The sequence below is a fragment of the Phragmites australis genome, chromosome 8, assembly GCF_958298935.1.
Source record: "Phragmites australis chromosome 8, lpPhrAust1.1, whole genome shotgun sequence".
In the NCBI taxonomy this organism is placed as follows: Eukaryota; Viridiplantae; Streptophyta; class Magnoliopsida; order Poales; family Poaceae; genus Phragmites; species Phragmites australis.
The window spans coordinates 2992967-3019941 of NC_084928.1; the positions used below are offsets into that span (position 1 = coordinate 2992967).

General features: G+C 45.1%; 1 long non-coding RNA gene across 4 annotated transcripts; it reads right to left on the reverse strand.

The window, feature by feature from the left end:
- Positions 1-14: 14 nt before the first annotated feature.
- On the reverse strand, positions 15-12276 carry LOC133926279 (uncharacterized). 4 transcript variants are annotated; one of them, XR_009911079.1, is made up of 4 exons: positions 11874-12276; positions 11686-11791; positions 11442-11585; positions 15-290 (listed from the first exon to the last, which is right to left on the reverse strand). It is a non-coding gene; the product is annotated as an uncharacterized LOC133926279 (long non-coding RNA). The 4 variants fall into 4 exon arrangements; XR_009911081.1 differs by lacking the exon at positions 15-290 and adding an exon at positions 10477-11060; XR_009911080.1 differs by lacking the exon at positions 15-290 and adding an exon at positions 10477-11353.
- Positions 12277-26975: the final 14699 nt, after the last annotated feature.

Below are 26975 nucleotides of genomic sequence, written 5' to 3' on the forward strand. Positions count from 1 at the left end.
GCAACATGCATCGGTTATTCCTAGCACTGCTGTTAGCATTATTCCACTGAAGAATCAATATAATCCATAAGAGATAACACCCATGCATGCATACATATATAACAGAACTAATATTATGTACTCGTAACCAACCTAGGAAAACTAATTGCTTGACCGGAAGCCGTATCTGATCAGATAGTTGGAGGATCGATCATGGAAGTAGCAGAAAAACTCCTAAAAGTAAGCACATCGGCACATGAGACTGGTGGGCGCAGTAGCCTTTGACAAATCGAACTATATTCACCGGATGCCTGCCATTGCACAAGAACATCATCAAGAGCAGACTTTGTCAATGGACGTACGTAATATTCGTTGGCAGCTTTAAGAATTTAACTTCCTCTATATATGTATATTGGTTATAATTTTGCTTCGGTGAACTAGGGCATGTACAGCATTTTTGGTAGTGGGTACAAATTGAGCAAGGTTAGCGTTATTTCTATCGCTTTTCGTACACTTCAATCAACTGTGAAAGCGTGTAGAATGCCCTGGCCTAGCCGGAAATCACTCAATAATAATTGGGATTCTTGTATATGTATATATATAGCCTCTGGTGCGATGAAGTAAAGGGTTTTGCTAGGATGACGGTTCAGTAGGTATGTGTCAAGTGTTGGGCTAGAGCCCCTAGGACTGGGCTGGCTGGGCCACCAACGGTTACAAAAGGAGAACAACACCATCAGAGAAAGGATCAACGAACAAGGAAACTCAGAACCGGTTCATAGCTTCTTCTTCCTCAGCTGTTATCTTCCTCTCTATACTGCTCATCTTCTACTTCTAGACTTCTTTTTCCTCACATCTTCCCCTCTAGCTCCTTCCCCAGTATGGTTGCTAACAACTAGTATCAGAGTTGTTCAATCCCTGGGACTTGGCATGGAGATGGAGTGGAAGCTTGTCACCTGCCAGATGTTCAATGAAAAGCCCACAAATAACTGGAGGTCGCCAAGCCACGTTCTCGAGGTCACCATTCGAAAGTTTGTTACCCCATGACCGAGCAAGTGATTCGTTGAGTCTTTGAGCCATTGGGATCGATGGAGCATGTGGAGCTGCATATACTTGGGAATTCTGATGAAGTGCTAGCTCGAGTTGTATTCAAATCCATACATGGAGCTATTGATGCCTTTGAAGAATTGCATGGGCGGAATATCTACGACGGTTGTTGCCTGATGGTAATCCAATATAGGACATCCCAGGGATGCGAAGCCATCCTGGACACCAATGGCAACGACACCAACAAAGAGGCCATCCTCGACTTGTGTGGCGACCTCGGCGAGAAGCGGGCAAGGTTCGACGAACCCAAACCTGGTATTGTTGAGGACGCCGAGTCCTCGCCATTGTTCCACATCGACGTTCCGCTCGATGGGGAAAACGACCGGGAAGTAGAGGCGGAGGCACAACACATCGACAACCCCCACGACATCCCCTTCTTGAGTTTCGTCTTTGAATACAACATCATGTGCGACTTCCTGCTCAAGTTGCTCTGTGCGAGACACACGATGGGCAACTATGTGGTGCTGCTATGAGGCCTAGAGGTCTGTGCGGCGCAACGGTTGGACCAAGCCACGGTGGGCACGGTGATGATACCGACGTTCAGGCATGGCGAGCACCTAGACGGCTCGACGCTACTGCTGGATGTGCCACTCATGCTATGGCTTGTGTGCAGGTTGCTCAAGGAGGGTGTCACCGCCAGTAACGCCGACGTCAACATGCTTGATGGTTGGAACTGGCAAATCCGGATGTGGGACCCCAGCATCAACCCGTACCTAGCCGAGGTCACGCTCGAGGCCTGGCTGAACCCCGCTGACTTGGCGCCGTAGGTTCCTGGGTTCGGGTTCAATGAGGCCAGCAAGGAGGAGGACGACGTGTTGTTCATCCATGGGTTCATTTCATCATCGAGGTTCTAGACGGAGACGGTGATCCACATCGTGAGCCTAGAGGCGTGCGCACAGCTACGATCGTTCGCCATGGACCTCCTCGGGTTCGAGTGCAGCCCCAAGCTGGCAGACTCATTGTACATGCTACGGAAGCTCGTTGAGATGATCGAGTTCTCCATCATCGAGGGGCACGCGGTGAAGTCGTTCCACATTGTCGCGCACTCGTTCGGCTCCATCTCCACACTCGCGCTTGCCGTCATGTACCCTGCCACGATCAAGTCCCTCACCACCCTCGTTGTGTTGCTGTACTTCCTAGTGCTGCGAGTACAAACACCTTAGTTGCACCATCAGTATCGTGCTCTGCAAGCACCACCTCCTCTGGGAGCTCGCCTTCTCACCCTCTACAGGCTTGGCAAGTACGCTAGCTTCCAGATTCCACACGTCAGCTACGAGTTCAACACACGCTCACTCCACATGGGTGCCTCCTCCCGTTGCTGCACCGCGCCACGTCGTGTCATCGAGGGCCCCTTTAGACCACCAGGACGTGCTCAGGGGATTCGTGTTCGACAACATCTGCCGCCTCGCCTTCAACCACAACACACACCAGCTTCTGGATGAAGACGAGGACAACAGCGGCTTGTTCACCGACATTCCGCAGAATGTCACGAAGACCGCTAGGGAGGCGCGGAAAGCTGGTGCCGCAGAGATAGGGGAGGGCATCAAACTATTACGAGAACATGAACTACTCCAATTCATCTTCCTCCTCCCTTGGGAGGCACTACGGCGGCGGTAAGCTGCGAATGAAATGCCCTGACCCCCATCTACGCTACTTCATCCTTGGCACCACCACGGACACAACAGACGCGTGGTCGGGGGAGAGGCTACGCACTGCACAAGGGAAGCAGGCAGTGGAGTTCCTTGGTTAGAAGGAGACCGAGCTAGCTGCATAATTGCTCATTCAGTGCCTAGAGGTGCTTGCAGCGTCCGGCTGTGGCGACCAGAACTAGGTCAACAAAAACCACGTCGTTGACATGATGGCTACATGTCACCAGACTACACGGTGGAGGGGATTTTCTTCGTGGGGTCTGATGTGTACATTGTGTTGTTGTGCGTGCATATGGTTCTGCTGTGCGTGCAGGATAGTGTGTGCGATTGGTTGGACATCCCCAACGTGGTGCTAGCGCTGGGCAGCTATCAAATATCTAACTATGGGGTATATACAAATAAGGAGTACACTATATATGGACAGAGTATACCATGCGTATGTTTAACAACTCTGGATACTATGGAACTGAATCTACGATACCTAATACATCCGAAAATCTAGAAGACGTATACTATAAAGGTCTCAATTGGTTGCCCAACTCCAGAACAACTAGTATTTAAGTCGAATTCATCTGCTTTATCGTGGTAGACAAGATAAAGGACTCACTATCGACTACATCTGAATAGGATGCGACATATTAGCCCTATATAAAGTGGGGACCCAGACCCCAAGGGAAGAGAGAAAACTTATGCATCTGCAACTCAACGCAAGCACCAAGACCTAAGGAGATACTTGGCGATATCATCCTTAGTTTAGCTTAGATATGATCTATTCCCTGTAAGAGGTCTAGACATATTGCTTGTACTCGAGAGAATACATACAAATCACCATCCATATAGGACGTAGGATATTATTCCAACCGGGGGCCTGAACCTGTCTAGATCGTGTGTCTCGATTCGTGTTCAATCCCTGATCTCGAAGGCATCCTAGTCAATTACGGACATATTGTCGAGAACAAATCTTTGAGAGTTGGTGTGCTAGCTAGGGGCCTTGTTTTGCTTTTCAGGATTGATCATGTCTCGAGTTCACATCTGGGCTGGTTTCTTGGACGACAGTTTCTATGACCACTTCGAGTTGGCAAAAGCCATCTACTCATCGCCTCCTGCAAAATTTGAGATCCACTTCGGAGTTATGATTTTCTGCTGGGACAATCAAGGTGGACTGATCCACACTGGTATTCTTGAGTCCAGCCCATTAGACGCATACCGTGAGGTGTGACATCTCGACTAGGATCCTAGAAGCCTAACATTCTCCAGTGCATAGACACCGACGGCGAGGGCGAGGATCAGGAGAGTGGCAACGACAACTCGGTCGACAGCTAGAGCAGCCGAACAAAACGATTCGTGTTCATTGCTCGAGGAGCCACAACCCCAGACGATGATCCAATGGCGCTAGCTGCAGAGAACAATGGCGCCGAGATTCCTGAGGACGTAGCAACGGTAGCCGTCGCCCACGGTACCGGCCTCGCCGGAGATATACCGCCAGGAATGTTTGTGGCTGGTGCCCAGTTAGCTCCTAATACTACAGATCATCGACAGACCGCAGGAGGTAAGGTGCCCTCAGGTCTTCAACGATGACATCCGGTGGATACCCCTCCACCAGCATTGGTCTCGAGATCGAGGAACGAATACTCTAAGGACAACTGTCACGAGGCTTCATCAACTTAGTCGCGGCCAAGCCTCAGTAGTGGTGTCTTCGGTACTCCAGATGTTAACATCCAGGGCGCTCATCTGATTTTAAGATCCTTCCCCAAGTTGGATCTAGCGAATCCTTTAACCCCGATGCTCAATCAAGTGAAGACTTCACTCGATGAGCTCAGATCCAGGCTGCTTGAATAAACAACCCTGGCAACTGTAGGCACCCGAGTCCGCAAGGTGCCGGTTTGAGGAGCCATGGACGCTGACATCCCTGAGTCAAGGAATCACAAATGGGAAGCTCGGGTGTTCGGGGTCAAGCGCAGTCCTGTGGGCCAGGCAATAACTACCCTATTCATAGGCGCAGGAACCAGGAAGACCTGAGAAACCGCATCCCTCACAATCGACACGATCTACGAAGAGTGATAGACAACCGTCGTGAGGAACGCCATGAGGAAGATCGACACTATAATGAGCATACATGTCCAGGATTGGACAATCGACGTGACTTCCTTGTTCGAAGGAACAGGCGTGATAGTCCTCCACCTCTCGAACAGTTTAAAGGGGGTTACGAAGCCTTTGCACCTGAGCTCCAATCAATACGGTGGCTCAAGAAGTTCAAAGCGGGTCCAATCTAAAAATACGACAAAAAACTCAATCCCAATGAGTGGTTGTAGATCTATACGTCTGTTATTCGAGCGGCAGGCGGTGACAACAAGGTGATGGCCAACTATTTACTAACCGCGCTGGATGGACCTGCATGGTCATGGTTGCTGAACTTGCCTCCTAACTCGATCCGATCGTGGGCCGAGCTGAAGGCTCAGTTCATCGCTAGCTTCCAGGGCATGTTCGAGCGCACAGGAATGGAGAACGATCTTCATCAACGGAACAAGGCAAAGACGAGTCTCTTCGAGACCTCATCCAGAGGTTCAACGATAGGCACAACACGATCCTGGGCATCTCCGATGAGTTAGTCATCATCGCCTTTAAGCGAGGCGTCAAGGACACAGATCTGGTCGGGAAGTTAGCTACTAGAAAGAACCAAACGGTCAATGAGTTCTTCGGTTGGCCAACAAGTCTGCAAAGCCTGTTGAAGCTCAGGCACATGCCAAAAACCCTAAACCTGGCAAGGACAATCCCAAGTTGTCAAAGAACGAGGGGAAGAAGAATAAACCTAGTGACAAGCGCAAAGGTCTAGACACGACTATAGCTACGGTCAATAGGAGTCAGGTGCGCAACACCAGGATAACAAAGGTCTGAGCCGAGGTGGTGGAAAGTGGTGTCTCGTCCATCGGACCAACCAACACCGACTTCAACGAATGCCACATCATTAAAAATAAGGTCAATGATAAGCTCAAGGCTACTATTGCTGAGTATCAAAAGCAAACTGGCCAAGTCGAATGCTAAAGACGACGAACCCAAATTTCGTTGGGCCGATTAGAGCTTGGCACATATTTTCCGAGGATCTGCTGCGTACGAGTCCAAAAGACAGTATAAAGCAGTAGAGAGAGAGAGAGAGGTCAACCTGGCTCTAACATGGCCTACTCGATACCTCAAGTGGTTAGAGGTCCCAATCACCTTCAACCAAGCTGACCAACCAGCTGCGGTTTCACACCCTGGTCGATACCCAGTTGTGGTCCAGTCTACTATCCTTAACATTAAGATACATTGAACATTTGATGTGATTAGTTTGCTTAATCTCATCTTTGCCAAGATGTTAGACAAGATGGGTATTTCAAGATCGAAGTTCGAGACAGGTGCTGAGCCTTTTCACGGTATAACCTCAAATTCATCCAATATACCCCTTAGCCAGATCGAGCTGCCAGTCACGTTTGGGGAGCCTGCAACTTTCGTACAGAGAAGTTAACCTTTAAATACAATGTGATTCTAGGACACCCAATGCTGGGCAAATTCAAGACCGTGGTGCACTACACGTATCAAACACTCAAGATCCCAGACCCCCAAAGGGTCATAATTGTCAAAAGGGATCAACATGCAGTGGTCAAATGCGATAACCAGAGCTTGGATATGGTTGAGCACTTCTGCCAGATGACAACTACTTCAAAAGGTATGGAGTCTAAGCGCTAGAAGCATCAAGCCATTATTGAGCTTGAGGATTCAAGTTCGTAAATCTTGCTGGCACTTCCAAGACTAATGAGGTCGCCAAAGAAGATTACAATGACGGCGCCAAGGACAAGAAGATTGATGGTGGTGTCAAAGCAATACCCCTCGACCCGTATGAATCAGCCAAGATGGTCAAGATAGTGGTTGACCTTAATCCTAAATAGGAACTCGAGCTCATCACTTCCCTTCGGGCGAACCAAGATGTGTTTGCATGGTAGCCGTCTAATATGCCTGAGATCCCTAGGGAGGTGATTGAGTATCGACTAGCTGTGAAACCCGATGCCAAACATGTGGTGCAGAAACAATAAAGGTGTACAGATGATAGGAAGCAAGCTATCTAGGAGGTCAGCAAACTCCTAAATGTGAGTTTCATTCGAGAGGTTCATCATCCTACGTGGCTCGCAAATCTCATCCTCGTGAAGAAACCCAATGGTAGGTGGAGAATGTGTGTCGACTTTACCGACCTCAACAAAGTTTGTCCCAAGGATCCTTTTCCTCTTCCCCGCATCGACCAGATCGTCGACTCTACGACAGGTTGTGCCTTACTGTGTTTTGTAGATGCCTATTCGGGGTATCACCAAATTGGCATGGGGGTAAAGGATGAGGAGAAATTTGCTTTTGTTACTCATTTCAGTGTATTTTGTTATGCAAAGATGCATTGCAGTTTAAAGACTGTTGGTGGTTCTTACCAACAGTGTATTCAAAATTGCTTACAACCCTAGATCGACATAATGTTGAAGCTTATGTCGATGATATTGTAGTCAAATTTAGAACCAGACGCATTGATTAATGACTTCAAGGAGACATTCGAAAACCCCAGGTAGTATCGTATGACGCTTAATCCTGAGAAGTGCTCGTTCGGCGTTCCGTCCGGCAAGATTCTTGGCTTCCTAGTGTCAAGTCGAGGCATTGAGGCCAATCCACGTAAAATTAAGGCGCTAGACCAAATGCGGTCACCTTGAACACTGAAGGAAGTTCAAAAATTAACAAGATGCATAGTAGCCCTTGGTCGATTCATCTCCAGGATAGGTGAGCGAGGGATGTCTTTTTTCAAGCTGCTGAAGAAACACGACCGGTTTGAATGGATAGAAGAAACGGAGAACGCCTTCTTGTATTTAAAAAGAAGTTGCTATATGCAATCTTGATGTCTTCCCAGAAGCTACGACACTATTTCCAGACGCACAAGATCACTGTTATGACAACATATCCGCTGAAGGATGTCATACCCAACAAAGAGGCTACTGAACGAATCGCGCAATGGGCGGTCGAGCTCAATGAGTTCGACATACACTATGCACCGCGAACTAGCGTTAACTCGGGAGTACTAGCGGATTTCATCACCGTATGGACAAGCGTCGAAGAAACAAGGCCAAGTGCGGTCGAGGACCACTGGACGCTCTTCTTCGATGGATCACTCATGCTTCAGGGCTCGGGGACTGGTATTGTACTTAAATCTCCAACGGGCGACGAACTCAGGTATGTTGTTCAATAAATTTTTAAATCTTCCAACAATGTTATAGAATACAAAGAACTAGTAAACGAGCTCCACATAACTTCATCACTTGGAATCAAGCGACTTCTCGCGAAAGGGTACTCATAGCTAGTTGTAAACCAGGTGCAAAAGGAGTACCAATGCTCAGGTGACAACATGACGGCTTCTCTGAATGAGGTGCAAAAGCTCGAGGAAAAGTTCAAAGGGCTAGAAGTAACGTACATAAAAAGGAATGATAACTCTGGTCGAGAAAGATGAAGCGCTCCCTATCGACTACGGCTGGATAGGAGGCGGCATATCAGCCCTATATAAAATAGGGACTCAGAACCAAGGTAAGAGAGAATACTTATGCATCGGCAACTCGATGCAAGCACAAAGACCATAGGAGATACTCGATGACATCATCTTTAGTTTAGCTTAGATCTGATCTATTCTCTGTAATAGGTCTAGACACATTGCTTGTACTCGAGAGAATACATACACATCACCATCCATATAGGACGTAGAGTATTACTCTAACTGGAGGCCCGAACCTGTCTACATCGCGTGTCTTGATTCGTGTTTGATCCCTGATCTCGAAGGTACCCTAGTCAATTACAGACATAGTGTCAGGAACTAATCTTCGATAGCAGCGACAACCCCGTGCTGCGGATGCTCATGCCACCGATGTTCACGCTACATTCTACGATCGTGTTCCTGGGGCTATTGGCATAGTTGGATGTTGCAGGTGGCGGGTTCGTGGACGCGAACAACGAAGGAGCGTACCGTCACCCATGCACCAAACACCACATCACCCATCAACAACACCACACCACCCATGTACCAGACCACCTCATGAGCATATGATTCTAGTGCTAACACATATCTTCTTTGAAGCATAATGACAAAGTATTGATGTAATTGTAGAAATTCAGACCAAGCAAACAGAAGGATAGATTCACCAGGATCCCAAGGTGCTTGTTGTTCTATTACTCCATCCTTTTGTGCAGCCACTAAAATCTCAAGAATTGAATCCACCAATAGAGAATGCAAGTTTACAAGGTCCTTATTGATGTGTTCAAGCAACTCTAGCAATTTCTTGATCAGATGCCTTCCTGCAGGTGATGACAACAGTGGTAGGAGTGGTGTACTGTTGCTACAATTTTCAAGCCAGCTTCTCATCCCCATTAGCATATCTTCTCACTAATTGCTCGACCAGGTGATGCCCAGAGTGGTAGAAACCTGACTCCACTGTAGCAGTTCATTAAGAATGGGCAAAATTGCAACATACTCACATTAGTTCTGCCACCCCCATAGTCTATGGCTGGCGTACCTCCGCACCATTTAAGGAAAACTCAAGCTCCGAAAATCTAGTGCATATCTCCATTCTTTTCTTATTTGATGTTCCAGGAAAAACCTCAAAAACAGTAGGATTGTACAACAACCTAGTAGTGAGTAGGAACGCCCTTGAAGCCTGGTCAGTGTCATTGTTGACGTTGAGGCCGAACGTTGAACACTTGATGCACGTACCGTGGAGATGTTGGTGTCGAGGTGGTCGGCGTCATTGATGGAAGGCTTAATTACTAGGTCGTCGATCGGTGCTAGAATGACCTTACGGGTATCTGTCAGGGGTTGGAGAACACCCGCGACCAAGTTGGTGTCGACATTGAAGTTAGGGACAGACATCGAATACTTGATGGGCGTCACCTTGGGGAGCTCGCTAGTACCACAATGCTTGGTGGATGCCGCCTCTAGGGCTATTTTCTGCTCTATGGAGACCACAGAAGTGGTGTTGGAGCAAGGAGACGCCACAACCATAGCAAGGGTTGCCCTCGAGCATGCGGTTCAGCGTGACGAGCATCTTCACGCACAACTCCTGAACCATCTCCTTCGGCTCCTCTGAAGCCTCGTCCACATCACCCTCGGCATCCTAAGTCAGAGGCGCAACAACACGCCCGATGTCGTCGTGGCCAGGATAGTCGTGGATGTTGCCGAGATAGTCAACAGCTCAAGCGTTGCTACTGTTGGAGTAGCCGCAGCCATCGTCGCGGCTCGGTCCTGTTGTTGAGCACTTGGTGGGCGTTGCGCTGGTGCCAGTACATGAAAGGGTTGCACATGCTGGATGTCCAACAAGCAACACTCATCATAGATGTTGCGCCGGTGGGTGGCATGCCGAGCTTGCTCAGTGTCGTGGCCCGTCTGGAACCAGACGAGAGCCTCAACATGCCAAGCATTCGTCGTCGTGAGCACCTGCACCGCCGTTGATACGTAGATGTTGTAGACTTGGTGCAGCACCTCGTTGGTCATCAGTTAGAGCATGTGGCTCACAAAGACACGATAGTCAGTGCCCACAAAGCTCTCTAACCAACCTGGCATTTCAGCGAACACCTAGCAGGCACCTGCTCCATGAACTTGATCCAGTAATCTCCCTTGTCATCTCCATACCACAGGCTCCATAGATGAACAACTCTTATGCCATTTTCTCACAGACCCGATCGGATCAATCACCAAATCAACACCACACACAAATGTTATATTGCCATTTGAACCAAAAACAAGATCCAAGATACAAATTGGGGAGAAATAGAGTTATAGACTAGGAAAAGCAGTAGATTGGGAAGAACAGGGGCCTAGGAACTAGAGAATCAGATTTGGAGGTAGGGATAGCAGTGGGGAAGAGGAGTCGTTGTTCCCCCATTGCACCTGTGTTCCATTTTAGATCTCTCTCACCTTGGGCCAAAGCCAGCCCAACTGTCCAGCTTGCAAGCCCACTCCAAAGGCCCATCAGCCATCCATCCCTTACATGACACACCCGCACACATTAAAATATTCATTTCCGGATGAGCTGGAGAGAGAAACACTAGGAATTGTCGATTTTGCCCCTGGGCCTATGCGTCATATCTTTCTTCCCCAATAGAGATGCCCATTTTCGGATCGAGATGGGCTGAGTTGTTACTGCTACCGCTGAAGTGCAACTTTAACAGTAGCAGTGTGGCACCAACACCTGCCATCCATGAATCAACACAAACGCTCAGTATTGATAGGTGGCCCACGTCTACTTGTCTTCCTCCATCCTCTGCTCCTCCATCCTCTGCTCCCTGTACGTCCATGGTTAGCAATACTCTTCCTGCTTAGTCTATTCAGGCCACCGGACTGTTGACAACGGCATGGTGGGCGTGGTCGTCCCTGTGAAGGACAACAACACAGGGAATCCCCATCGGATTCGCAGGCATGGCGGCGATAGAGAGGAACGAGGCCATCCATGACGCCGATGTGGATCAGTGGATTCACTACCCCAAACTCATCCATCAAACCGGCGTCGCGCCTGACTTCCCAACGTGGCGTCGTCGTGCCTGGCCTTCCCACCCACCACAGCCATGCACAAGCGGCGCTAGAGGCGTCGCAGATGAGTCGGTGGCGGCAACGGCGGATCAAGGACAAAAATATGAGCTAGGCAGAATCCAAGTAGAGAAGAATACCTCAGTAATGAAACGAACATCTTAATTCTCCAAGAAAAGACGTGGTGTCTTTATATTTGCATTGTCTCAAACTGCAATGCAACCCAATCGGCCAATCCAATGCATACGTTCATACAAGATAAGTGCAGTCGAAGGATGTGTCATCTGCATGATAAGTGTGCTACAGTTAGCATCTGCCTATCCATTTGAGTATTTGGCGAGAGGTATACTATGAGTTAGCTATGCTACTAGCACAATACATTACCTGAGCCATATTTGGTGAAAAAATCATAGCAAATTAGCAATGTTGTGGGGGCACATTCATCTTGATTAGTTGTTCTTCGTGGACAACATCAGTCATCGCCCATCAGCTTAATTGATACATCACAACAAAGTTAAAAGAAAGATCAATCAGAGAGGGGAGACGCAAGCAAGCACCCGCTGTCTGCTGACCTGCACCTTGATGATGGTGTTGCCGAGGGGCGAGGGGGCGGATCGACTATTTGAGCCGACAACGACATCGGCCTGTGGCTCACCTCCATCATCTGCGAGATCTGGTTCACCATCTCCTGGATCCTCGACCACTTCCCCAGCAGGCCGGCAGGGGCAGATCCGACGGAGCGACAGGTGAGGTTTCGTAGTCGCTTCCTGACCCCGAGCGGCCGAGCCTCCGTGTCCAGCAACGAGACTTCGGTAGGGCCGAGGGCGACCGGCGGCGTCGTGACGGGATCTGGTTTGGGGGCTGGGGTGACGACGGAGGTGAGTAGAAGAGGAGCAGAAGAGGTCGGAGTCAGAGGAGGCGAACACGAATCGGGTCCTGCGACCTGCGGCCTGTGGTGCGCCGGTCCCCTATCCAGCTCGGTTCTGTGCGGGCCGGGCAGCCAGCAGGGCTGTACTTATCCTGTTTGGATAGACTTAAAAATGACTTTTCTCTTAAAAAATTAGAAACTATCTAATCGGTTGGTTTTTTATTTTAATTTTTTGGTGGTTTTTGATTGACTGAGAAAATGATTATAGTTGAAATAAATTAGAAGCTGAAAAACATACTAAGATGAAATTTTCTAATTTTTGGTGTACTGAAAAACTAAAAAATTATTGTAAAAATTAACTACTAATATTTAATAGTTATAACCGTTTCCTCAGCTAGCCAGAAATTTCGAAACCGCGGCGTATTTAAAGGGTACTTAAAAATTGGAGGCTGGTACGAAATTAGAAATTAGGCCCTGTATAAAAAAATTGAGAAATTTTCTTTCATATGTATTTAGTATTTCATCATTCTTGAGGCATAATAATTCAGAAAAAACTTAAAACTATCATCACTCTCTTATATCATTTTAAGTGTGATATTAATGAAGAAAAAATGATGGAATAAAGTTGGTAATAGACGAAGAAAAAGTGATTAAGTTCTAAGTCTAAATAAGCCTTTCAGACTATTGGGCGATTATCATACAGTAGAAATAAATTGAGACGTTTGTCATGAGCATCCTCTATAAGATTGCTACGTCTGTTCTATTTCGACATATATGCAACCGAGTAATAGTGGATATAGTGATGTACCAGTAGATTGCACGATAGGTTGCTAAACTTGTTTTATTGCATCTAAAGAAAACTTATTTTGTTGCATCACTGATTTCATAGATGATATATCGAACTTGCTTAATAGGATCGGATCATTCAAAGATGTGCATCATCACTCCCTGCTGACATGGCCCTACTGTGGCAAGAAGGCACAAAACTAGCATGTTCGAACTGTTCTGCTCTGCTTTAAGCCATGATCAGAAAGCTACACGTCACGAACAACTCATTGGCACATGCACACCTTGCATGGATGGGAATGTGACGGATGGATTTATCGTTCTGGCAATAAGTGTCTGAACAGTCTAGAAATGGGTGACACGACGCCATCCCACACATGAAGAAGATCCACTGACCTACGCTTGACAGGGAAGCAACCTATGCCGAAATGGGTCTTAGTTTTTTAGGGACCGCTATGCAGCCGCACACTCTATTGGTACGGGCCTTGGCAGCCAGCTCAAAATTGTCTTGTTCTTAGCGTCGACGGAGAAAAAACCCAGGGGTGGTCTGCGCCGGGCACCCCTGGATGGCTGGATAGCGACGACAAGACCTGCCTCTCGGCAGCAATGGCGGACGCGAGCATGATCACCGCTTGTCTCCTGGGCGTGAGGTTATTCTTTTCAATTTATTTTACATGGGACTAGTGGCCCCATTACAGTGTCGGGCTAGCTAGTCTAGGAACGCATCAAGCAAACTTGGATAGATGTTCAAGAAAAGGGTTCAAGCGGCATATCTAACGAAGGAAAGAAGAAGGAAGAAAGAAAGGGAGAGAAAGAAGCTGACACGTTGGGCCAGCAGGTCGGAATGGTACTAAAGGCATTTTGGATTGTTCTCTATCCTATTTAGCAAAATATTATATTTTAATACATGCGGTGTCTATCAATAAAAAACTATTATTCGATAGTGTCTTCTCAGTTGAGAGCGGATTTCATGTCGAGCCGTAGAAACCAAAAGTCACAATTGTGCTTCTTGGTTGTAAAAAAGAGGTTAGACCAAAAGTCAGTATCCAGTGCTACAGTACTCCGTAAAGTACTGTAGCACTGGAACTGGAGAGGGTGGGTCTGTATTTTTGCGGACTACTGTAGCAGCGCGTATCACTGTAGCAACGCTGTAGCAGTACTGTAGCAACACTGCTCGCAGGGACTGACAGACGGGCCCAGAGAGAGAAAAAGAGGTGTAGAAGATAGGAAATGGGGTAGCTGCTGGAGATGAAAAAATAAGGGATGCTGTAATAGTGATAGAGGATGCTGTAATAGTATTTTTGAGGATAAAAATTTAAGGTAGCTGCTGGAGATGGTCTTAGGAGTGGATTTCTGGAAACTCCAAAAAGGACTATCATATAATGGACCATAATCGCATCGCATCCACGGCTCTCGAGAACCATCATATCATGGGCCGGTGCGTAGAGGTATGGCCGCTTGGGCTGGGCGAACGAGTGGTCAGGCTGCATACCGTAGCCTGTTGAATGTGGATGGGCAACAATAAAGTATCACCCATGCAACAGACGACACCTTAGCGTGGTAGGCCAATGTGACGATCCACTGACGTGGCAAATAAGGTATCACCCATTCAACAGGCAACTCCTTATTATCGTCCAACCGACGGGTGACATCTTGCTGAAAGTGGCATTTAAGCCCGTTGTTGTTTTGGTTTGTGGTAGAATAAACGTCGTTTGTGCATAGCTATCCCGATACTATGAATAGGATAACTTGATACATCACTAAAGTAACCTAAAATCAGCCCCGCTTGGGGACGACCCCCCTAATCACACCTGGAATGGGAACCCTGCGCCTTTATGCTCTAATGTGGGGAGCTGAGTACGTTAGCGGGTCGAGAAGTACGATTGGTTGCGTAGGTCGTCCAGTAGACGGTGGCATCACGTAGTTGTTTAGGCTAGGTTGCGTCCTTGTCTTTGGTGTGCTAGGTAGTTGCAAAGCACCAAGATCGTTCATAGTGCCGAAGATGTACTCGTAAGTATCGTCCCTGATCAGCTGCTCCATGTAGTGCGCCTAAGCATCTACGTCCCCGAGATCCTCGATGTCTACATATGAAAAAAGGAAGAAAACATATTAGCACCGATAAAGCTTGAGATATGTAACAAGTATACTTAGTCATGAAGTGGTTGTTTTACTTGAGGTAGGGACGCGAGAAGAGGAAGGACCCGAGTCCATGACGGAAGGCTGCCTCGATGAGCTGCCACCATAGTAGTGGTCATTGGCACTAGTGAACGCTGGCCTCGATGAGATGACGCCGTAGTAGGGTTCACCGGTGCCAGAGAAAGACTGCCTCGCTGAGTCGTCACCATAGTAGGGGTCACTGTCGGCGGTGAAAGAATACCTCGCTGGGCCACCACCGTAGTAGGTGTCAGGAGTAAGGGTGAAAGAAGACCTCGAGGGCTCGGCGACATACGTCAGATGTATTGATGCCTACAACCAATAATGAAGGTGGCGAATGGGCGTAGCAGTAGAGGAACTAGCGCGTGAGATCCTGTCGAAAAAATAGCAATCACAACTTAACACATTACAACAACAATCATAATAATAGTCTCACGACTAAAGTAGAAAACTACAATATTGTGTACACGAATATTCATCACACCGCGAATTCCAACATGAATCAAACTCAATAAATTGCCAAAGCTGACGATCAATGAGCACGAGAGTGTTTCCCATCCGCAGTTGAGCCGGAAGGACACGCTTTAGCAGGGTTGGCACCTAACACACTAACTGTGCATTTCTCGTAAGTATGGCATGTTTTGTTGCATTTGCTGCACCATTTCACATGACAGACGACTATCTGCTTCGTCCATGTCATCATGGATCCTCATCATCTTGTGCTGCCTCTTCTTCTACTTCATCTTATCAAGATTAGGAATGAACACGCAATCTAACCCAGGGTCCTTCATGAATGAACCATAAATCCTGAAACCATATACCTCATGGTTCCATATGCTGAAGAGAGCTTTCTTCTTGAATTAGTCTGAGACATACCTTCGAGTCCTCATGTCCGTCATAGCATACATTGCAGTCATATGTGAGCATGGTTTGCGCAGTAACATCGGCTTGTAGCAGCTGCAAATGCACCTATCATGGAATAGTGTGCTAACTCTCTCACGCTTGCCCCCTCTCTTGGCTTTGTCCCCCTGCACATAACTTTGTATCTATGCTGTGCACTACCCATGGGCTTCACTAAATACATTGTTGCCAAGAGCATGTTGGCATAAGCACAGGGACACATTGTGATGGGGATTTCTCATACTGATGCTTGAACTGCTAAAAATCATTCAGATAAAAGATTATATTGTTGCAGACCGTCCTCATACATAACTTCTCTTCTCTTGACCATACCTTATTTCTTGTAGACCACCAACACCATAGGAACAACATGCATCTCAACTGAACATTGGAATCAAAAGACCATATAGTTTGTAAAACTTCCTTACCTGATCTAGCAATCACTAACTTATGATGTTCATGCTACAAATTTAATTGTGTCCAGCATTGCCTTGCTAATTTACATTTGAAAAAAAGATGCCCACAATCTTCATTTAAACGGTGGCAAACAGGGCAGAGAGTATCAATATCAACTCCTCTTCTAGATATATTCTTGCATACGGCTAAGATATTATGTGCAAATTTCGATAAAAAAAACCTTGATCTTGTTTGGGACCTGTAACTACAAAATTCGGAGCCATTTGAAATCATTATTTTCCTCCAAAGAAGCAGTTGTTGATGATGAAACATCGCGCTGATTATTCCTATCCCTCAACATGACGCCCAATTTATAAGCAGACTTCACAGAGAACACACCTTTAGAATTGAAGTGCCAGACATACTCATCATCTTGATCATTAAACACCAGAATAGAGAGGATTAATTTTTAGTCCTCCGGCCAAAAAATATCCCGTACAAGGTGATCATCCCAATTCCAATTAGCTCATCCACCCTTTGCAAGTTACATGCACCCTGAGGTGTAATCAGTCTACGTGTAGTGCCCCTAGGAATCCAAGGGTCACTCTAGATTCTAATATTCACTCCATTGCCCACTCGCCAAATGAATCCTTAGTAACAATACTCCTTGCAAAATACTTCGCTAGGTATATGAAATGCCTCATGGGGATGCTGACAGAATGTTTCCCTCATGATAATATTTTGCTCTGAGGACCTGAGCACATAAAGTATTTGGATTCGTCAAAAGTCTCCAAGCTTGCCTTGCCAACATAGCCAAATTAAAGATATGTAAATCCCTAAAACCCGAACCGCCATCCTTCTTTGATCGGGTAAGCTTTTCCCAACTAAGCCAATGTATTTTATTTTCCTTTTCTTATTGACTCCACCAATACCGGCCAATGAGGGAAGAAATCCCATCACATAAACCTTTCGTAAGATCAAAACAAGACATGTCATAAATGGGAATTGCCTGAGCGACTGCATTGATTAAAATTTCTTTCCTGGCCTTGGACAACAACTTCTCTTGCCACCCTTGGATCCATCACCAAATTCTCTATTTAACGAACTCAAAAGTTTTCTTTCTTGATTGACCAATATTAACAGGTAAGCCTAAGTACCTATCATTATTGCCTTCATGGGTGATCTGTAACACCATCTTAATCTATTCTCACAGACTTTGTGGTGTGCTCCTGCTAAAAGAAATAGCAATTTCATCCCTATTAATGAGCTGTCCCGAAGCACTTTCATAGAGCTCTAGTATTTCTCTCAAGGCATATGCAGCAGCAGGATTTGCCTTCATCACGATTAGAGAGTTGTCTGCAAAGAAAAGATGATTTATCCATGGAGCAGCAGAACAAACCTTCAAGCCCTCTATTGTTCGGTCCTGATCACCATTTTGTAGTAAAGCAGAGAAACCCTCAGCACAAATAATAAAAAGATATGGTGATCAGGGTCTCCCAGTCAATGACCCCTTCGAGGCACAATTCTATCCATGTAAGCACTAATTTACCTTTACCCGGTATGTTACAGTACACACACATTTCCTAATCAAGTCGATCCACACATCGCAAAATCCAAAAGCTTGCATCATTTGCTTCATAAAAGGCCACTGCATTCGATCATATGCTTTACTCATATCAAGTTTTAGGGCTGCATATCTTGCTCCTCCCCTCCTCTTTTGCCTCATGCAATGAGAAAGTTCATAAGCAAGGAGAACATTATCCGTGATCATATGACCTGGAATAAAAGCACTTTGAAGCAGGGATATAATGTCTGGTAAGACTTGTTTCAATCTATTGGCTGACACCTTGGAAATTAATTTGTATAGAACATTGCATAAGCTGATTGGTCTATGATCCTTTAAATTTTCAAGTGATCTCACTTTCGGGATTAACACTATAACTATATCATTCCAGCCCATCGGCATTTGCCCTCAATTCAGTACTGCCAGGACCTCCTCCTTAACTTGTACACTAACCAGGGACCAAAAACGCTTATAAAACACGGCCAATATACCATCCGCACTAGGTGCCTTGAGGTCCCCAATATTATCTAGAGTGTACTTCACTTCATCTCCGATAAAACGGCTTAGTCAAAAGTTCATTAATTTCTACAGTAACCCAACTATGGACACAACAAGTTACATCATTAGTGCGCACCCATGCATGGGAAGTAAACAAATGTGTACAGTGGTTAGCAATAGAGGTAATAAGCCTATCTCCTTGTATTACCCTCCCACCATTATCCTTAAGTTTCTTTAACACATTCCTTCTCCTTCTCTCTGTGGTGAAAACATGAAAAAAATTAGTGTTTTGGTCCCCTTTGTTAACCAGGGGGTATGAGCTCACTGCTTCAAGTAGACGTGTAGTTGGTCATGTAAGCGCTCCAACTTATTCTGCAAAACATGTTCTTGACACACATTCTCTTTAGAAACATTTTTTTGCCTACACTTCTCTAGCTCTGGCTTGGCTCTACAAATACATTTCTCTAGATCACCCAACACATTCCTATCCCACCCCCAACAAGTCGCCCAAAACCTTATTCTATAACTCCATCATCGTCGCCTCTCCCATCTCCGATGCTTGACACCAAGCCTGTTCTACACGCTGATAACACTCCTCGTCCTCCAACCACCAGGCTTCAGATTTTGGACATATAGCTACCAGTCCCAGAGTGTTTGTTCTGTCTTGTTCCCTACAATCAACAATGACAGGCATGTGGTCCGAGTGCCTTGGGTCACCATTAATGACTCGTACCAAAGGAAATAGATTCTCCATGTGCTCGAGGCCACTGCACGATCAAGACGCTCCTTCACAAAACTTGTTGCCAAGTGATGATTGTTTCGCCATGTAAACACATCCCCTGTGAAACCCAAGATCACTTAACTTGCAATCTTCTAACACTCTCCTGAAGTTTTCCATATACTTCTCCGCTCGAGGTGGCCCATCTTCTTTTTCACAACTAATGAGAATCTCATTGAAATCGCCTAAGCACAACGACGGCAGGTTCTTTTGAGCTTTCAATAAACGGAGCTTCTCCCATGTTTTATCTTTTTCTTCCTTTTTTGGTTCCCCATATACACCTATTAGGCGCCATTTAAAACCATCTGTTTCCATTACCTTAGCGTCAATATGGTAGCATGACATACTCTTAACTTTAATATCGATCTCCCTCCAAAAAAGAGCTAGACCTCCATTTTGCCCTTCACAATTCCTAGCAAACATATTATGCATATTCAAAATATATTTAAACCTTTCCATTCTCTTTGGCTCCATCTTTGTTTCGGATATAAATAGCACATCCGGGACCTCCCTCTTCTGGATATCCAGAAGACCACGAAGCCATTCCCCAAACACGGCAGTTCCAGCTTATAATCCTCATTTGTCCCGGCAGGGCTGCACCTGCAACCCTGCTGATATAGGCTATAAATGCATTTCCACCACCTTCTGTTTCTTAGCACCCTCCAAAACGGAACCTTCCACTTGCATCACCTCCTTATAATATTCGGTCATTCCCTTATTAGCAACTATTGCAGCATCAGCAGCCGGATCCCATAAGATAATAGCTCCAGGATTTATCTACTCCATTGCCTCCACAATAGTTTCATGTTGTCGTTTTCGCAAAACTGATAATGACCCGCGATCTTAAGAAGTAGGAACTGGAGTATTTTTGTATGCACTGCCTTCTGATGAATTAGCACTTCCAACCGCTGATTGCACCCTGCTCAAAACAACATTGCTCAGTTTGATTTTCTGATGAATTGACCTATTTTGATCTAGATGATGTACTTGTAAATTCTGAGCATTCGCCGCTAAAGCACCACATCCACTCCCTTGTTTACTCCTCTGTTATAAGATTGTACCATAGGAGACTTAGGAGGTGGAAGACTTGCTCGACTATGCAGAAATAGCATTCACCTTTGTACCTGTGGAAAAAGATCGAAGCATCATGCCCCTCCCTCTGATCTTGGATGCATTATTTGGCAGTATGCCCTATCTTACCGCAGAAAAAACAAAAATACGAAACACGCTCATATTTCAGATCATACCGTACGTAGTCAAGTTAGGTGACTAGACGTAGTTAGCTGCTGGTTTCTTCTGGATCGACACGTCCGTACGGCACACACGCCCACCCACGAGCGCGTGGAATTATTGGGTGTGCGAAGACCCCTGTGTTAGGATTTATGAACATCGGCAGTCTACAACTTGGGTCGATCGATGGGTTGAGCGGTGGGCTGGACTGTTGGACCCGGATTGGGATCCTCTGTATTGAAGGAGTTAATGCAGAAGATCAATCGTCCTATGTATTAAGAGCATGAACTGAGCGTATAGGTATAGCAAAAATAGTTCTATTAGATTGTGATTTTGGTGATTAATGATAATATAATTAAGAGTACTAATATGTTTGTCAAGAATATATGTTAGTAAGTCTCATGAATGCAATACATCAAGAAGCTACCGTAGCTGAGATAAAGTTTGATTGAATTGAAAAAAATCTCAAAGAAATTGTTCTCACTGGAAGGTCCGACGTTGGAAGAATTGCACTCACCAGAGCATTATGTCCAGTGGTAGTTTTCTTTGAAGAATTGCACTAAACCAAAGATGCTGGCCATAATCGAATATACCTTGGTAAGGCTGACATTATTCTGCCGGTGGTATTTAATAATATCTCGTGTGTAGATGTACAGGTGCTTGTGAGAAGGCCAATGCCTCTTCTCCCTGCAGGTCTCCGACATTTTGTGGTTGTGCTCTGCTACGAAGTGACGAATATACCATCCATGGTCATATGTGCGTCGAAGACACATCAGAGTCTTGAAACCACAAAGGACAGAGTTCTACATCCCAGCTACAGGACGCCCCTGCAGAGTAAGCCTTCAACCAATGTTACAACAAATCTTCTTTGAAATTAAGGACGTGCAAATGTTCCTGACGTAAATTACCTGGCACATGCAAGCAATCTCTTTCATAAGGTGGACCCTTCATCATTTGTTTCGCTGATGTTGTACCTAATATCAAAACCCTTCTCCCATGAATATAGATTGTAGAAATTGAATGCCTCATCAAGTGAGTCAGACACCATGCCTTCCTCCGGCTGGATGATGCACGATCCTTTCCTCTGCTCGAAAGACTTCAAAGCTTCCTCCAATGCAGTCACCTGTCCAATGACTAGTTTTCTTTCATTCGGCCCTTGACACAATGACGCCTACAAGGGGTGCAGTAGGCAAAGTTCGATTTCAGTTACCGCAATACATGCCTGGTTGTCGTCACACCAGCAAGAAAAAAGCACGCACAAAACAACCCTGAACTACAATATACTAATCACCTAGGGTGTGTTTGGTTGGAGGGCGAGGTGGGATGGGATGGAACCATCTCTATTTTTAGAGATGGGATGATCCAATTTTCTGTTTGGTTGGATGGATGGGATGAATCAGTTTTCTGTTTGGTTCGTGGGATTAGAGTGGATAGGATGAGCCAATTTTCTGTTTGGTTGGATGGATTGGATGAGCTGAGTTGGTTAGAAATATTTTTATAAATATATATAAATAAAGCATTACAAATGAACTCACATTTTCACCAAATAATCTATAATTAGAAATATTTTTATAAATTAATACATCAAATGAGAAGAATATTAGTGAATTTTTACTGATTTTTGGAATTTATTTGAGGCATTAAAACTTACTAAAATTTATAAAAGTATGTTTTTTAAGAATTTTAATTAAATATTAGCTCATGATTTTTTATCAAACTAATTAAAATGGGTTGTTAGTGAGCTCTAATTTTCTCATGAAAATATTTAGATTATTTAAACTATTTTTTTACTTCTAGATAAAATCAAGAGTTAAATAAAAATATGAACGCACGACGAGCGTGAATGTACGAGAAGGGATCGCTTGGTCTGGCATTTAACTAGGGATCGCTCCGTCCAGCATCCGAACCGAATATTCGTGCATGGTGACCATCCCATCCACCTGATAGAGTGAACCAAACACCGAGAAAAAAGAATGACCATCTTCTAAATGGCCATATCCATCGAACCAAACACACGGCTAGTGATGCTCAACCATTCGTTCAAACCGCTATACATATTTTGACAAATTCGAGCGAATGTACACATATGCTCATTGAAGACACACATCTTCATAGCTTCTACCTAACAACTTTTCTGATGGGTCAAAGGATCTAACACGTACCTTCTGACATAGCTCGAATGCATGGCGCCATTATCACCGACAACCTCCCATTGGTACCTCACGTCGCCATCGGTACTGCAAGAGTAAGAGCCACTTACCTCGTCGACGAAGCTGTCGCCGTACTTCTTCCATGGATGGCTTCGCCCGCAGGTCTCTCCATCCATGCAACTGCACGGCAGCAAGCTTTGCCAAGGCACCGCGCCTATCGTATGTGGACCTGACGACCCCCCCCCCTCACCTCAACGTATAATCTCCGGTGGCCATTGCAAGCTGCCGGCGACAGCCACTTCCCCCTTTATGCTTTCCTTGGGCACGGGTTTGCTCTGGTTTTTTGAATCTATGGGCGGCAGGTTCCAACGCGGTGACCCAGCTGCCGTGTGCAGAAGTACATAGTGCTATCAAATTCTGTTCAAAAGTCCACGTCCCCTCCACACGTAGTGTGCATCGGGACACTCTTTCACCCCTTTCGTCCCGTTGCGCAGGAACAGGTCCGGCCGTACCCCTAGGCCTAATTACCTATTTCGCAATTTCATCACGCCTTGGCAAATTCATTTCCTCAACCCCTTCTCTCTCACCATTAAATGTCTGCCCGAATCCTCAAGCGTCGACCGAGGGACAGGACGAGCCCCTGCGCTCAGGCCCGCCTGCAAAAATCCAGGTTCGTTTAGCTCAGGCTGCGGAAGTCTCAAAAAGCTCCACGCTGGGCTGGCCTTGATCTATCAACAGATCCGCAATATGTTGTCCTAAAAACAGCTCTGCAATGCAGCCCAACGTAACAGCGAAAGTGTGCTGGACCTTACCTGACGCGGCCTGCTTCCCTCTAGCCAGTAGTACTATATGCATGTTGCAACGTCTATTCTCTTCTTAATTTATCGGAACTTCTATACACTTTTCCACTATTTTATTTTGTGTTTACAGTCAAATTCTCATCGACGCGATTTTCCATAAGATTCGTGCAGCGGCCTCCTTCCCCACGCACACGCACTGCGTTTGTGGGTTATTTGTTTTTTTATATAGTGTTGATTTTTATCTTTTGGTGTCCGTTTCGGTCCACTAACAAAACAAAATGGGTTGCAGACCCATTATATGAGAGGAGAAAGATAATCGTTGTCCGTTAAGGGAGAGGGAAACATGAATAGCTCAGTTGATTTGTTTCACTCGCTACGTGTCTTCATGTGAGAGTGAAGTCGCTGTCAGTGTTACTTCACATCCCTATGTTTTTTTCTCATGCCGGTTAGTATAACTCATCTCTATTTAATTTTTTTTTATTTTTCTCACTGCTCATGTTTATGTGTTTATAATGTATCCTGCGTATTCTACATATCATTATATATTTTGTTTTTAGTGTCCAATTTAAATAAGCAAGTAGCTGATCTTATTATGATTAAACTTTGCAAATATGGCGTGTTTTTTAATTTAGTTCCAAATTCAGAATTAGTTTTAACTTTTTTTTATCCCCTGAAATTAACACTCCAATAATTTTGCAAGCAAAATAAAACGTTGATTTTATTTCTAACTACTACAGAACTGGGTTTATATATCAGCCCATCACTGCCAGTTCCTCGTAAGCAGTGACGGGGTATCACTGCTGGTTCATTAGCCACGCGGGAAGAATCAGCCATCGTGACTTATAAACCAGTAGTGATAAGCTCATCACTACTGGCTGATGGATTAAGCCGGTATTGATGCACCCACACCTCATCACTAACGGCTTAATCTACTAACCAGCAGTGATATCTCTACATCACTGCTGACGGATTATATAAGCCAGCAGTGATATCGTCCTCTTCTCCACTTTCTTCTACCTCGAGCTAACAGAGTCATTTCAGTACTCTCTCCCTCGTGAAAATCTCCTATAGCAATAACCACTTCATCCCTTCTCCCGCATTGATTCCCCCACCACTCAAGCTCAATTTTGGTCAAAAAGTAGGTCTAGATGAGCTCTCTCTAGCTATCCAAACAAAATCCCTTCTTTCTTCTCTATTTGCTCATTTTCTCTTTCTTCATTTTTAGGACAAGTGAATTCTGAATTTATCCCCAACAGCAAGCAAGCTTCTAGCAGGAGCCTCTTGAGCTCAAGTAAGTTGAAATCCTTAAGGTTAATCCTATGTTTAGCATTTTAACTCAAAATGTTACCTGAAAAGCCAAAGTTGATCTTATCCCTATAGAGACCTAGGCAAAACTTCAAAGTTGATCCTAATGAATCATAGGAATAAGTTTAGAAGTCTACAATATAGAAACTTTAGGTATGAGCATTTTTTTTAACGAATTATAAAAATTAGCCATGATATTTAGGTATGTAGCAAGATCCAATTGTATTTTTTATATTTTATTTAATTAGCAACCTCTAATATAGAAACTTTATGTATGAGCGTATTTATTTTTCATTTTTCCTTAATGAGTCTTAGATAAGGGTTGAATAATAAAGAAAATTTTCAGGGATGGTACCAACAAATACTCATCGGAAGCGGACGCAAAAGCATATAAAAGGTGGCTCCTCCAACGCAGGCCAATTGTTAGTAGGAGATGGTGAGGTAATTTATTTGTTGATGATCATAAAATCTTCTAGATATTTTGAATTTGGATTTACAATAATGATATAATTAAAGATGGATAGAAGATGGATGTACGATGCAAGCCGTGTTAGCGCAGAGTACAAGAACAGCGTGGAGGGTTTCCTGGTAGCAGCCGCGGCACACAAGTTAAATACACAGTCTCAATACATGTATTGTCCATGCGCCGATTGCGAGAACAAGAAGCAGTTCTCTATCACCCAGCAGATACATTCCCACTTGATACCAAAGGGCTTTATGCCTAGCTATACCCGTTGGACCGAGCATGATGAAGCTGGGATCGTACAAGAAGAGAAATACATTGGAAGAGAAGACGAAGACATGTGCATCGATATGTCACCTGCTATGTTGGCCGATGATGATCTAGAGGAGATGTTGGCCGACGCTGACGTGGATGATCTGGAGCAGATGTTGTGCGATGGGGAGGGGAACTTCACCAATGAAAGGAAGTTTTAAAAGTTTCAGCGTATGGTAGAGGACTTTAAAACACCGTTGTTCCCGGACTGTGAGAAGGAGCACACAAAGTTGCGTATAGTGCTTTCACTGCTGCAATTGAAGGCAAGCAACGGTTGGTCTGATACAAGCTTTACAGAGTTGTTATTGATCTTGAAGAAATTGCTTCTAAAGGAAAATGTGCTCCTAAAAAACACGTACCAGACCAAGCAGGTTGTGTGCCCACTAGGGTTGGAAGTATAGAAAATACATGCATATACGAATGATTGCATGTTGTATCGCAGAGAACATGCAGACTTGCAAGCGTGTCTTATCTGTAGTGCAGCACGGTACAAGCGTGACAATGATAATATCGATGGTGAAGGAAAGAAGAAAAGGCATCCCATGAAGGTGATGTGGTATTTTTCTATAGTCCCACATTTGGAGCATTTATTCGCAAACAAAAAGCATGTTGAACTGATGCGATGGCACACCGATGAGTGCAAGGATGATGGAATGCTGGGACACCCCACTGATTCTACGCAGTGGAGAAACATCGATAGAAAATACAAGAAGCTCTTTGCAGAAGATGTGAGGAATATAAGATTTGGGTTGAGTAAGGATGGATGAATCCATTCGGCAACATGAGCATTAGTCATAGCACTTGGCCTGTGACTCTATGTATCTACAACCTTCCTTCTTGGTTGTGTATGAAGCGAAAGTACATTATGATGCCAGTGCTAATACCAGGGCCGTATCTACAACCTTCCTCCTTGGTTGTGTATGAAGCGGAAGTAAATTATGATGCCGGTGCTGATACCAGGGCCGAGGTAACCTGGCAACGATATAGATGTCTACCTGAAACCATTAATGGAAGATCTTGTAATACTGTAGAATGATGGTGTATAGGTATGGGATGCATACAAAAGAGAGAACTTCACCCTATGCGTAATATTGTTCGTAACAATCCAAGATTGGCCAGCCCTTGGCAACCTATCAGGCTAGACTGTCAAAGGCTACTGTGCATGCGTAAATTTCTTCACAAGGATCACCCGTACCGTAGCAACATGAGAGCTTTTGATGGGAAAGTTGAGACTCGATCACCTCCTAAGCATCGCACTGAGAGACATGTATATGAGATGGTAAAGAGACTTAGGTTTATCTTTGGAAAGGGATGCGGGAGTACACCGATTCCGAAATCTAATCTTAGAGCTCATATGTTCAAAACGAAATCTATCTTTTATGACTTAGCATATTGGCCGGATTTGATGGTTCGACACGCAATCGATGTCATGCACATTGAGAAAAACGTGTGTGATAGCTTGATTGGTAC